This window comes from Schistocerca piceifrons, chromosome 4 (assembly GCF_021461385.2).
Source record: "Schistocerca piceifrons isolate TAMUIC-IGC-003096 chromosome 4, iqSchPice1.1, whole genome shotgun sequence".
NCBI lineage: Eukaryota > Metazoa > Arthropoda > Insecta > Orthoptera > Acrididae > Schistocerca > Schistocerca piceifrons.
Window position 1 is genome coordinate 558,348,708 of NC_060141.1, and position 10,826 is coordinate 558,359,533.

General features: G+C 38.9%; 1 protein-coding gene across 2 annotated transcripts in view; it reads left to right on the plus strand.

Annotated features, from left to right (window-relative positions):
• LOC124795338 (decapping and exoribonuclease protein-like) overlaps window positions 1-3,939 on the plus strand; it is a 42,075-nt gene extending 38,136 nt beyond the window's left edge. For both annotated transcript variants that reach the window (XM_047259324.1, XM_047259325.1), the window contains one exon: window positions 3,404-3,939. The gene's annotated coding sequence lies outside the window, so the exon portion shown is untranslated. The remainder of the gene's footprint in view (window positions 1-3,403) is intronic.
• Window positions 3,940-10,826: the final 6,887 nt, after the last annotated feature.

A 10,826-nucleotide genomic window follows, 5' to 3' on the forward strand; every position in this document is an offset into this window, starting at 1 on the left:
AGCCAGTGTTGATTGCATTCTTTTATAGTAAATGATTAGTTCACCACGAGTGTGTTCTTCCAGGTATAACAGTGAACCAATCTTGCTACATCAAAGTCTTGAAATGTTTGCTACAAGCAATTCAACATCGCCACCCTGATTCGCGGCATTCTCAGGAATGGTTCTTACTGCATGACAATGCAAGATGTTATACTGCCTTATCTGTTACTGGGTATCTGGTCAGACAGCCTTGTTTTTGCCATCCCACATCTGCCATATTTGCCTGACCTCTCGCTTGGTGATTTTTTTCTTGGTTCTTCAAGTGAGAAGGTGGCTGAAAGGAAAGCTTCATCAAGATATCACAAACATCCAACAGGCTGTGACAAATAAATGTGTAAGCACTGCAGTTGAAAAATTCCATGCTTACTTCCAAGACCTCCAGAAACATTGGAAAATATGTATAGACAGCCAAGGGGGCTACTTCAATAACAAGTAGGATCATTACCATTTATAGCCTTATTGAGAGATTCGCTACTCACTCTCATAACTGGAATTGTGGCATGTGTTGTGCAATAACTCCCATCATGGCTCACAAGGGATGTTATAATGGAATTCGTATATTTCGAAACACAACTCTAGTAGTCAACAGCCTGCATCTGAAGGAGTGTAGTATTTTTAAAATTACTGCCCCTTCTGCCATTATGGCAGTCTCATGTTTATTCAGTCATTTGTTCACCCAGTCTTCACATTTGTAAATCCCACAATGAAGGAGAGCTTTCAGGGATCAAGCACATTTAGCCACTGCACATTGCAACCTTCTGTGTCATCCTGCACCATTGATCAGAGACTAACAGCAGCCGGACTAAAAAATCACCATCCTATGTCTAGGCTGCCATTAACACAAGACAAGTGAAATGGTGCTATGACCAGAAAGTGTGGACCACTAATGAATGGCATCACATTGTGTTCAGTGATGTATCACACTTTTGCTCTATCCCATATGACCATTGTCAGCAAGTATGGTGGTGAACTTGGGAGATGGACCATTTTTCCAATGTTTTGGAGAGGCATAGCAGTGTTAGTCCTGGCATTATGGTGTAGGGGGCCATCAGTTATGACTTCAGATCACAGCTGGTAGTGACTGAGGGAACTCAAATGGCACAACAATATGTAATGGACATCCTGTATCCTTATGCATTACCTTTTATCTGACGGTTGTGGTGCCATTTCTCAATAGGACAGTTCTCAACGTCGCACAGAACATGTCTCTATGAACTGTCTGTGTGATTTTGAGATATTCTTGTGGCCAGCAAGAATTCCAAATCCGTCCCCAATAGAACGATAAGCTTGAATGTCAATTCTGTCCCAGTATAAATATCCAGCTTTCCTCAGGAGAGGATGTAACATCTTTATGACATCCTTCGCAATCATATCAGTGCAAGTGTCCAGGCTAGAGGTGTGCTTCATTGTATTGATAATTGGGTCCACTCTGCAAAGAGTTTTGTAAAAGACTCAATGTTTTAATCAGTGAAACAAATTACATACCCTGTCAACCTGTGGAGATTAAGTGTACCTGTCATGGATGCTTAAGAATCTGTGACTGTTTGCTCAATATAAGTACAGTAAATTGCACCCAGTCACATTTTTGAAGTATTTGTTTATTCTGTAAATCAGTTTTCGGACTTTTCATGCTCCTCTTCAGGTGGTGGTCAGGAGATTACATGACTTAATTCATAACATAATGCTGGGTGTAGGCTATGTGACAAGAAGCTGGAACATTCTTTAACATGCCACAATGGGTAATGTTTATATGATGATTGGTAACCAAAAAGGATTTCTGTAGTTACCGCAACTATGTTTTCTTTCTTTCTCTCCATTTGGATGCTTCATTTTTTTTTATCAGGCAGTGTAGTTGAATGTCGATGTTTTTATGAGGTTTACTGCATAATTTGATACAATACAGAGATCCTGTAGACTAGTAAGATTGTAGCTATCAGCTTTTCAGCCCTTTTTGGAAATTGAAACAACGTAAAGTAATCCTACATGCACCATCACAATGGTATTTGCTGCCACCAAAGATTGCTGCACCAAAGTGACTCATAATTGAGCTTTATGCCATGCCATGTACAAAATTCAGATTGAACATCATAACTTGCAGAATGAAACAGGTATCTTGTCATTACTCAATGCCCTCACACAGTGTCCCAAACTGACATTTTTTTGTATTCAGGAGGCTAGCAGTTGCAGTCCTTGCTCAACCACTCTAAATTGATCAGGGAGAATGCTGGGATAGTTCATTTCAAAAGATCAAAACTATTTTGTCCATCAAAAGCTGTTTAAGTTATTAGAACAAGTTGAACTTTTACTTAATGTATTCTGAGTAACTAGCCAGTTTTGGCTATTTTAAAATACAGATGTCCAGTGCTATGTATGCTGTCATATTTATGAGTAAACGGATCCCTTGAAAAGGACAGGACTGATTTCCTTCCCTCATCCAAGCTTGTGTTCCATCTCTAATGACATCATCAATAGAAGGTTAAAACCTGATTTATCCTTTTTTTTCTTTCAAACTGTCATTTATATTTATCATGATTTTTCCTGTTGTTTCTCCTCCAAACACAGATAATTTATTGAATGTCCTTTCTTCATTGTGAATTAGAATCAGTTTATTGCAGACTATTGTTAATTTTCATTTCCTTCACATCGTCATGTTGGTGCTATGTCAGGTGCTGAATGCTATGTTTTGCTACTCTCCACAAAAATTCATCTCTCTATTCTTTACCCAAAACAGTGGATACAATTGTTAGGAATATCTTGAGGCGATTCAGCATTTTCTACCGACAATGCACCTGTATGTCATTTTGGTAGGGAAAGTTACAATGTCTACTCTGTTTTAATCAAATAAAATTATGGGCCTTTTATAGTCTACATTCTTTTCACAATTTTACTACAGTGTATTTACAGTTCTCTGCATTTTCCCCTCTTTCTGTTTTCCCCACTTTCTGTACAAGCTGCTGATTGATATAGTGTTAAGCTTGTACTATATGTTTGAAGAAATAAAAGCTGCAAACAGACTGTGTAACACATAAATGAAAGTACATTTTGGAAGTCACACAAAAATATGTTAGAAGTTCAACTTTCTGAAGATGGGCATCATAGCCCAAAAGTGTTAATGGCATGAAAATAAAGGTTTTTAAAAGTATCTATGTCTGGTTGTGTTCTCCACCAACGATTCTTAGAAAATAAAATATGTTGTGTGAATGTACTGTATTTAGGCAGTTCATAAAACCAAAATAGCCAGTGTTTTTACCTCTCTTAACATAAGAACATTTTTTCCTGCACTAACAAAATCACAAAAAACTCCAGTATCTTCGAAAATGTTGTGACATAAATTTTAATCCGATGTGCATAAAATTACTTTCAGGAACTGTTCAGAGCTGTACACTGGTGCGACAGAATGCAGTTTCCACATTCAGAACAAAGGATGTCAATATATGTTGCTATTAACTTCCTGGAACATCTGCAATAACAACAGTGCACACAAAATATATTCAGCATAGACAACACTGCATATTTTGATGTCTGTGAAGGTTGCATACTGGACTTACAGCGGTGGATCACTTAGCGGTGCAAATATGAATAGTACTTAAGTTTGCAGTCCATTGTGAACAAGTTTACATTGTTTATTTTGTGGTTGGAATTGACATATATTTTGTAAATATTGACAGTGTGCTTTAACATACAATATCTAATGTAATTTTAGTAGCTGTGGCATTCTTTTTTGTCGCACTGCTCAATATGGCTAATTGTTTTGGCAGTATTTTATCGGATCTTTTGGTAATTGTATCGGATCTTCTTTGACACACACATCCATATGTTATTGCGTATGGAGATGGGAGTGAGCTCCCTTAAATGCATTATAGTCAGTCGTGTAATAAAACTGAGACTGATCACAGAAAAGGTAATTTTTATGTCCTATTTTCAGTCACAAGCTTGGCTGCTCCAGCTCAACAAACAAAATACCTGAAACATAGTTTTGGAAGATTTTGGGTTATGAAAACAGCAGGTCTTCTGCTTGCATTTCTTATGCAATAACTTTGATATTTTTATTGTACTGTGTGAAAATGGACCACACTAAAATGTTGCAAACAGTTTTGTAATAAGTATGATTATGAGTGATTATGTTTTACAGTAATAAAGGCTTCCATACTAGTGACAACAAAGTGTTAAACCCAAATAAGAATAGTATAAAAATTACTTAAATATTTTTCCAGCTACAATAATTTTGTTGTATGCAGATGAAAATTAAACTAATGGAAAGTCTTTCTGGTACTACTACTACTACTACTACTACTACTGTCAGAAATTGAAGTTTGCATTGTGTCTGCCCCCTTATGGGAACAATCTACTAACTAATGTAGGATCCTGCAGCAAACTGGTGATTACCTGTATTATGAATACAGTTAAGGTGCACCATACCTTACACCTGAGGTAAACGATCATTTGATATCTCATTGACAAATGAAATTTTTGCAACTCCTTAATCTTCACAAAACATCTGTGCACAAACCATAAACTGCAACAACTTCACATAATCAATATAAGGACAGGGGAACAACTATTTACGAAGCATTCTATAGATTTTTTATATATGGGACAAACTTTAAGAAAGTTGTATGAATGCATGGTGGAAGTCATCCCCTTCAATTTACATTCAGAAAGTAATTTGGAAGTATTAAAAAAGACAAGTCGGCAGTTAACAGTGACATTGGTTTGAGGGTGCATCAGTATGCAGAATTTTGTTCGTGAGTTTTCCAAATATTGCAGGAAACTTATTCTTAACTTCACTTCATAAATAAAGGTACATAAGTAGAAAGTGGCTCAAACACCAAAAAATGCAAATTTGAGTTATTGGTGCAATTCTGCTGTAAACGCCATGGCCAATAACATATGAGGCTCTGAGAGCAAGAGTGGACTAACTCACATTTGTTGCCGTGTTAAGTTACCTGCATGAAATGATGCCTATGTGAAGTATAAAAACCATACAAAACCACATATTTAAATTCAGTATGGTAAACATAGACGAGGGGGCCAATTACTACTTTTTGCACTGAGCCTTTGTCACATTTTTTATGGAGCAATAGTGGACTATGATTCATTAGTCCACTGCTACACTGACAGCACTTCCCTGAACCATCTCCAGTGTTTGCTACGCGCAGTCATGCCCATAATGATGCGACAGTGTTGCCTTTTGTAGTAGTTGCTATCGCAGTATTTGCGTCACTCTGCATTGATTCACGTCGTTGCAGGTGTAGTACTTTGGTAGAGTGATAATTGTTGAAGTTACAGTGATAGATCAAAACCCACAACCTAAAACTATAGAGGAACAATTACAAGGTATGTTATTATTGTTTGTGTGTGCTATCGCACTGTGTAGTGGTAATACGAAAATATTGATTCCTGTACGTTTGACATTGAACTTCACAGATATGTTTCAATCGGAGGAGGAAGGTGATGATCAAGAACGTGATACAGAGTGGTGCGATGTTAACGACAGTTTGGAAATGTCCTCAATACCAGGACCATCTGCATCCTCATCATCCCCTGATAATATGAACAGTATGAAAAGCAAAAAGCATTTGAGGAATGAGAAAGATCGGAAACAGAATGTAAGAAAACAGAGATGAGCCAAAGGGGAAGAATATGTAAACTGTAAGGGCAAGATTACACCTCAAAAAGAAAGTCGAATGGGACCATGTTCTTGTACGAAGCAATGCTACCTAAAGATAAGTGCAGACAGGCAGTGTAAAATATTTAATGATTATTATGGATTGGCGAATTTTGATTTGCAATCAACAGTATCCGTGTTCGTAAAACATCATGAACGTATACCACGTTCCTTTCTTGACGGGAAAATACCAGGCAATACTTTTTGCTTGATATTGATGGTAATGATGTGAAAGTGTGCAAACCATTTTTTCATCTGCAGGATGAAGAGACGGAATACTGAAGCAGAAAGGTGTTAGCGCAACTGCTCCACCTGACTGACGAGAACGACGTGAATCTGCCAACAAAACACCGTCAGATAAAGTAGCTGAAGTGAAGTGTTTTGTTGACAAACTTCCAGCGTATGAAAGTCACTATGCCATACACAAATAAAGTAGAAAGTATTTGGCACCCGATTTAAGTTTCGGTATTGTGTATTCATTATATCGTAAAGAAACAGTGAAGCCAGTATCTGATCATATACTTCGCAAGATCTTCAATGAACACTTTAATTTACCTTTCCATCCACCTATTTAGGATTCATGTAAGAAATGCGATTCTTTCCAGATCAAAATAATGGCCTTACCAAATGACAATTTGTTCATCTCGCAGAAAGACGAACATTTGAGGAAAGCTGAGTGTGCACTTAAAGGCTTGCAGAACGATACTTTGCTTGCTACATCAAATGATGATGTTGCAGTTATAACATTTAACATGATGAGAACTTTGCCTACAACTGTATTGTCAACAGGGGTATGCTATTGCAAAAGGCAAATGTGGACCTATTGCCACGGTATTTGTAATGTAGGGAATGATGATGTTCACGTTTCTTTGGAACGAGTCGATAGCATCTACATCTACATCCATATCCATACTCCGCAAGCCACCTGACGGTGTGTGGCAGAGGGTACCTTGAGTACCTCTACTGGTTCTTCGTTCTATTCCAGTCTCGTATTGTTCGTGGAAAGAAAGATTGTCGGTATGCCTCTGTGTGGGCTCTGATCTCTCTGATTTTATCCTCATGGTCTCTTCACGAGATATACGTAGGAGGGAGCAATATACTGCTTGATTCCTCGGTGAAGGTATGTTCTTAAAACTTCAACAAAAGCCCGTACCGAGCGTCTCTCTTGCAGAGTCTTCCATTGGAGTTTACCTATCATCTCTCTAATGATTTTGCAATTACTAAATGATCCTGTAGCAAAGCACGCTGCTCTCCATTGGATCTTCTCTATCTCTTCTATCAACCCTATCTGGTACGGATGCCACACCGGTGAGCAGTATTCAAGCAGTGGGCGAACAAGTGTACTGTAACCTACTTCCTTCTTCCTTTGTTTTCGCACTGCATTTCCTTAGGATCCTTCCAATGAATCTCAGTCTGGAATCTGCTATACCGACGATTAATTTTATGTGGTCATTCCATTTTAAATCACTTCTAATGCCTACTCCCAGATAATTTATGGAATTAACTGCTTCCCGTTGCTGACCTGTTATATTGTAGCTAAATGATAAGGGATCTTACTTTCTATGTATTCACAGCATATTACACTTGTCTACATTGAGATTCAATTGCCATTCCCTGCGCCATGCATCAATTCGCTGCAGATCCTCCTGCATTTCAGTACAATTTTCCATTGTTACAACCTCTCGATATTCCACAGCATCATCCGCAAAAAGCCTCAGTGAACTTCCGATGTTATCCACAAGGTCATTTATGTATATAGTGAATAGCAACGGTCCTACGACACTCCCCTGCGGCACACCTGAAATCACTCTTGCTTCGGAAGACTTATCTCCATTGAGAATGACATGCTGCGTTCTGTTATCTAGGAACTCTTCAATCCAATCACACAATTGATCTGATAGTCCATATGCTCTTACTTTGTTCATTAAACGACTGTGGGGAACTGTATCGAACGCCTTGCGGAAGTCAAGAAACACAGCATCTACCTTGGAACCTGTGTCTATGGCTCTCTGAGTCTCGTGGACGAATAGTGCGAGCTGGGTTTCACACGATCGTCTTTTTCGAAACCCATGCTGATTCCTACAGAGTAGATTTCTAGTCTCCATAAAAGTTATTACACTTGAACATAATACGTGTTCCAAAATTCTACAACTGATCGACATTAAGGATATAGGTCTACAGTTCTGCACATCTGTTCGACATCCCTTCTTGAAAACGGGGATGACCTGTGCCCTTTTCCAATCCTTTGGAACGCTACGCTCTTCTAGAGACCTACAGTACACCGCTGCAAGAAAGGGGGAAAGTTCCTTCGCGTACTCTGTGTAAAATCGAACTGGTGTCCCATCAGGTCCAGCGGCCTTTCCTCTTTTGAGTGATTTTAATTGTTTCTCTATCCCTCTGTCGTCTATTTCGATATCTACCATTTTGTCATCTGTGCGACAATCTAGAGAAGGAACTACAGTGCAGTCTTCCTCTGTGAAACATCTTTGGAAAAAGACATTTAGTATTTCTGTCATCCTCTGTTTCAGTACCATTTTGGTCACAGAGTGTCTGGACATTTTGTTTTGATCCACCTACCGCTTTGACATAAGACCAAAATTTCTTAGGATTTTCTGCCAAGTCAGTACATAGAACTTTACTTTCGAATTCATTGTATGCCTCTCCCATAGCCCTCCTCACACTACATTTCGCTTCATATAATTTTTGTTTGTCTGCAAGGCTTTGGCTATGTTCTTATGTTTATCTTGAAACTGATCTGAACTTCAAACCTGTTTTGTATCCAAACGGTTCATTTCTGGACGTGGATTCATTATCAAATTTTTATCTATTAAGTCCCCTCTAGAACCCCTAGATTCCTGTAGCAGGAACTGTGAAACACCCTGTATAGTGTGTCTGTGATCATTCATTAACAAAGAAAACAGACCCATATAAAACAAATATGCATTAAGGGAGATCATTTACAGTTTTGGATGCTGTCCTACTTGAAATAGTCTGTGCTGTCAGCTGTGGGTCTACATTATGCAGTACAGTTTTTGCAGATTAAAACCGTGAGAGCAGAAGGCAAGTTTTAGATGTGACACTGGTCTGCAGAAGCACATTTCTAGGCAGTGGAAGATTTTTTTTGAAATAAGGAAACCATTTTTGCAGAGTTGATCTAATTTTAGGGCATGATTTGAGAAAGTCTTGTCCTTGATGTTCTAGTTAAGACAATCAAATCTGATGTGTTTTTCTAGTTTCAGTGGGAGATTATTTGCTTTAGGCTGGAAACGCTTGGCAGAAACATATCTTCAATACATTCCAAGCTACAAGACAGTAGGAAAGTGGATGGATTATACAAAGGGTGCAGGAAATATCAAAATGAATAAGAAATTTTTGTTTGTTAATTGGGTTAAAGTGAGCAGAAATACGGCTGCAACCATCTGCACCAAGAAAATTGATGTGGGTTTTGGAGAATTTGAGTTTTATGACAAAGGAGACATTCATTCTCACCTTGAGTCGAGAAAGCAAATATGTTATGTATGAATCAGAGACATTACAGGGTGCCAGCTCTGAAACACAAAGCATTCTCAAAATGGCCTATGAAAGAGACTGCATTGAGAAGAGTCTTTATTGTTCCCACGATTTCAATGATGAACTTTTAATGAGATCGGCTTTCAGAAGCAAAATGGGTATTTCCAAATATATACAGAAATAGGGCAGATCCTCAGTAAACACAAAGTGAAAGTAATTTTTCACCCTCCACCTAAGACTGCAGCACTCCTGGGTTCTGTTAAAGATGATTTGGTGCTTCAGAAGCCTGGGGTTTATAAGATCCTCTGCGAGTGCGGCCGTTCATACATGGAACAGACGACACGTACAGTCCAGGAGAGATGCACAGAGCACCGCAGGTACACCCATCTCTTACAACCTAATAAATCTGCGGTGGTGGAGCACTGTATTGACACTGGGCATTGTATGATGTACAATAATGTCAAAATTTTAGCCTAGACTTCATGTTTCTGGGACTCAGTAGTGAAAGAAGCAGCTGAAATTCAATTGGTGACAAATTTAATTAATAGAGATAGCAGCTTCAGCTTGGACAAAACATGGAATCCGTCAATTTCTGTAATTAAATCACAAAGATGTCCTGACAGTGCATCTCCCTGTGACACATCGGTATCACCGTGTGGAACCACTGCGCAGCCATAGATTTAATTTCCATGCATACGTTACACCTCTTTGCTGCCTATCAACATCTCTGGCACTGTGTATCTTTGGCAGCATATGCAGTGTTTTGATCCTCGGGTGTATAAGGACGGAGCAAGTGCTGGAGCGTTAGTCACCTCGGCTCACCCTGAAGATGGCTGGACGGTATTCAGCCGAAATATTAGAACAAAAAGCTGAATTTATGTGGCTCCACATCCAAAATTTAATGGAGAAGTTAAATAACTATCCATAAAAGTGAAGTTTTGTGTGGTTGTTCAGAGGAAATGTGCTGTTAGTCCTGAACTTTTGGAGGGAGGTAAAGGGTATTAGTGAAGAAAAGACGCTGTAGTTTCTAATTAAATTTGTTGCCCATAATGCGCAACATATACAACTGAATAAGAGCAGCAAGCTGCAGACAAGTAGTACTGCCAGAGGCATTGTTTTGCATTGGTATATATGAGGAGGTATCTAAAAATTCCCAGAACAGCACAGCTCTGTAGCACACATTTCTCTTGCTGGGTGTGTGTTGCACTACTTGTGAGCACAGGATGCCTCTGGGGTTGTTTGGGAAGGTTTTGTCTAACCAACATGAGTTTTCTCACCACAACTGTTTTGCTCTGTCCTCATTTTTTTACCATTGTGGGTGTATGTGGATATAGCTGAGTTTCAGGCTGGATCCCCCCTATTTATGTTCAATACTGAGGTGATACCCTAGAACATACAGAGCCTCAGCAATTCTGTTTGTGTTTGGGGGAATTAAAAGTATACTGGGGCAACGGTGAGAATTTGGAGCATTGTGGCTTATTGGCTAATAGACCTGCCTGCGAAGCAGGAGGCCTGGGTTTGATTCCCAGCCTTGAAACAAATTTTCACTTGCCACTTCCGTCTATATTCATAAAATCATACAGTATCCGTTTTGGGAATTATTATGAAC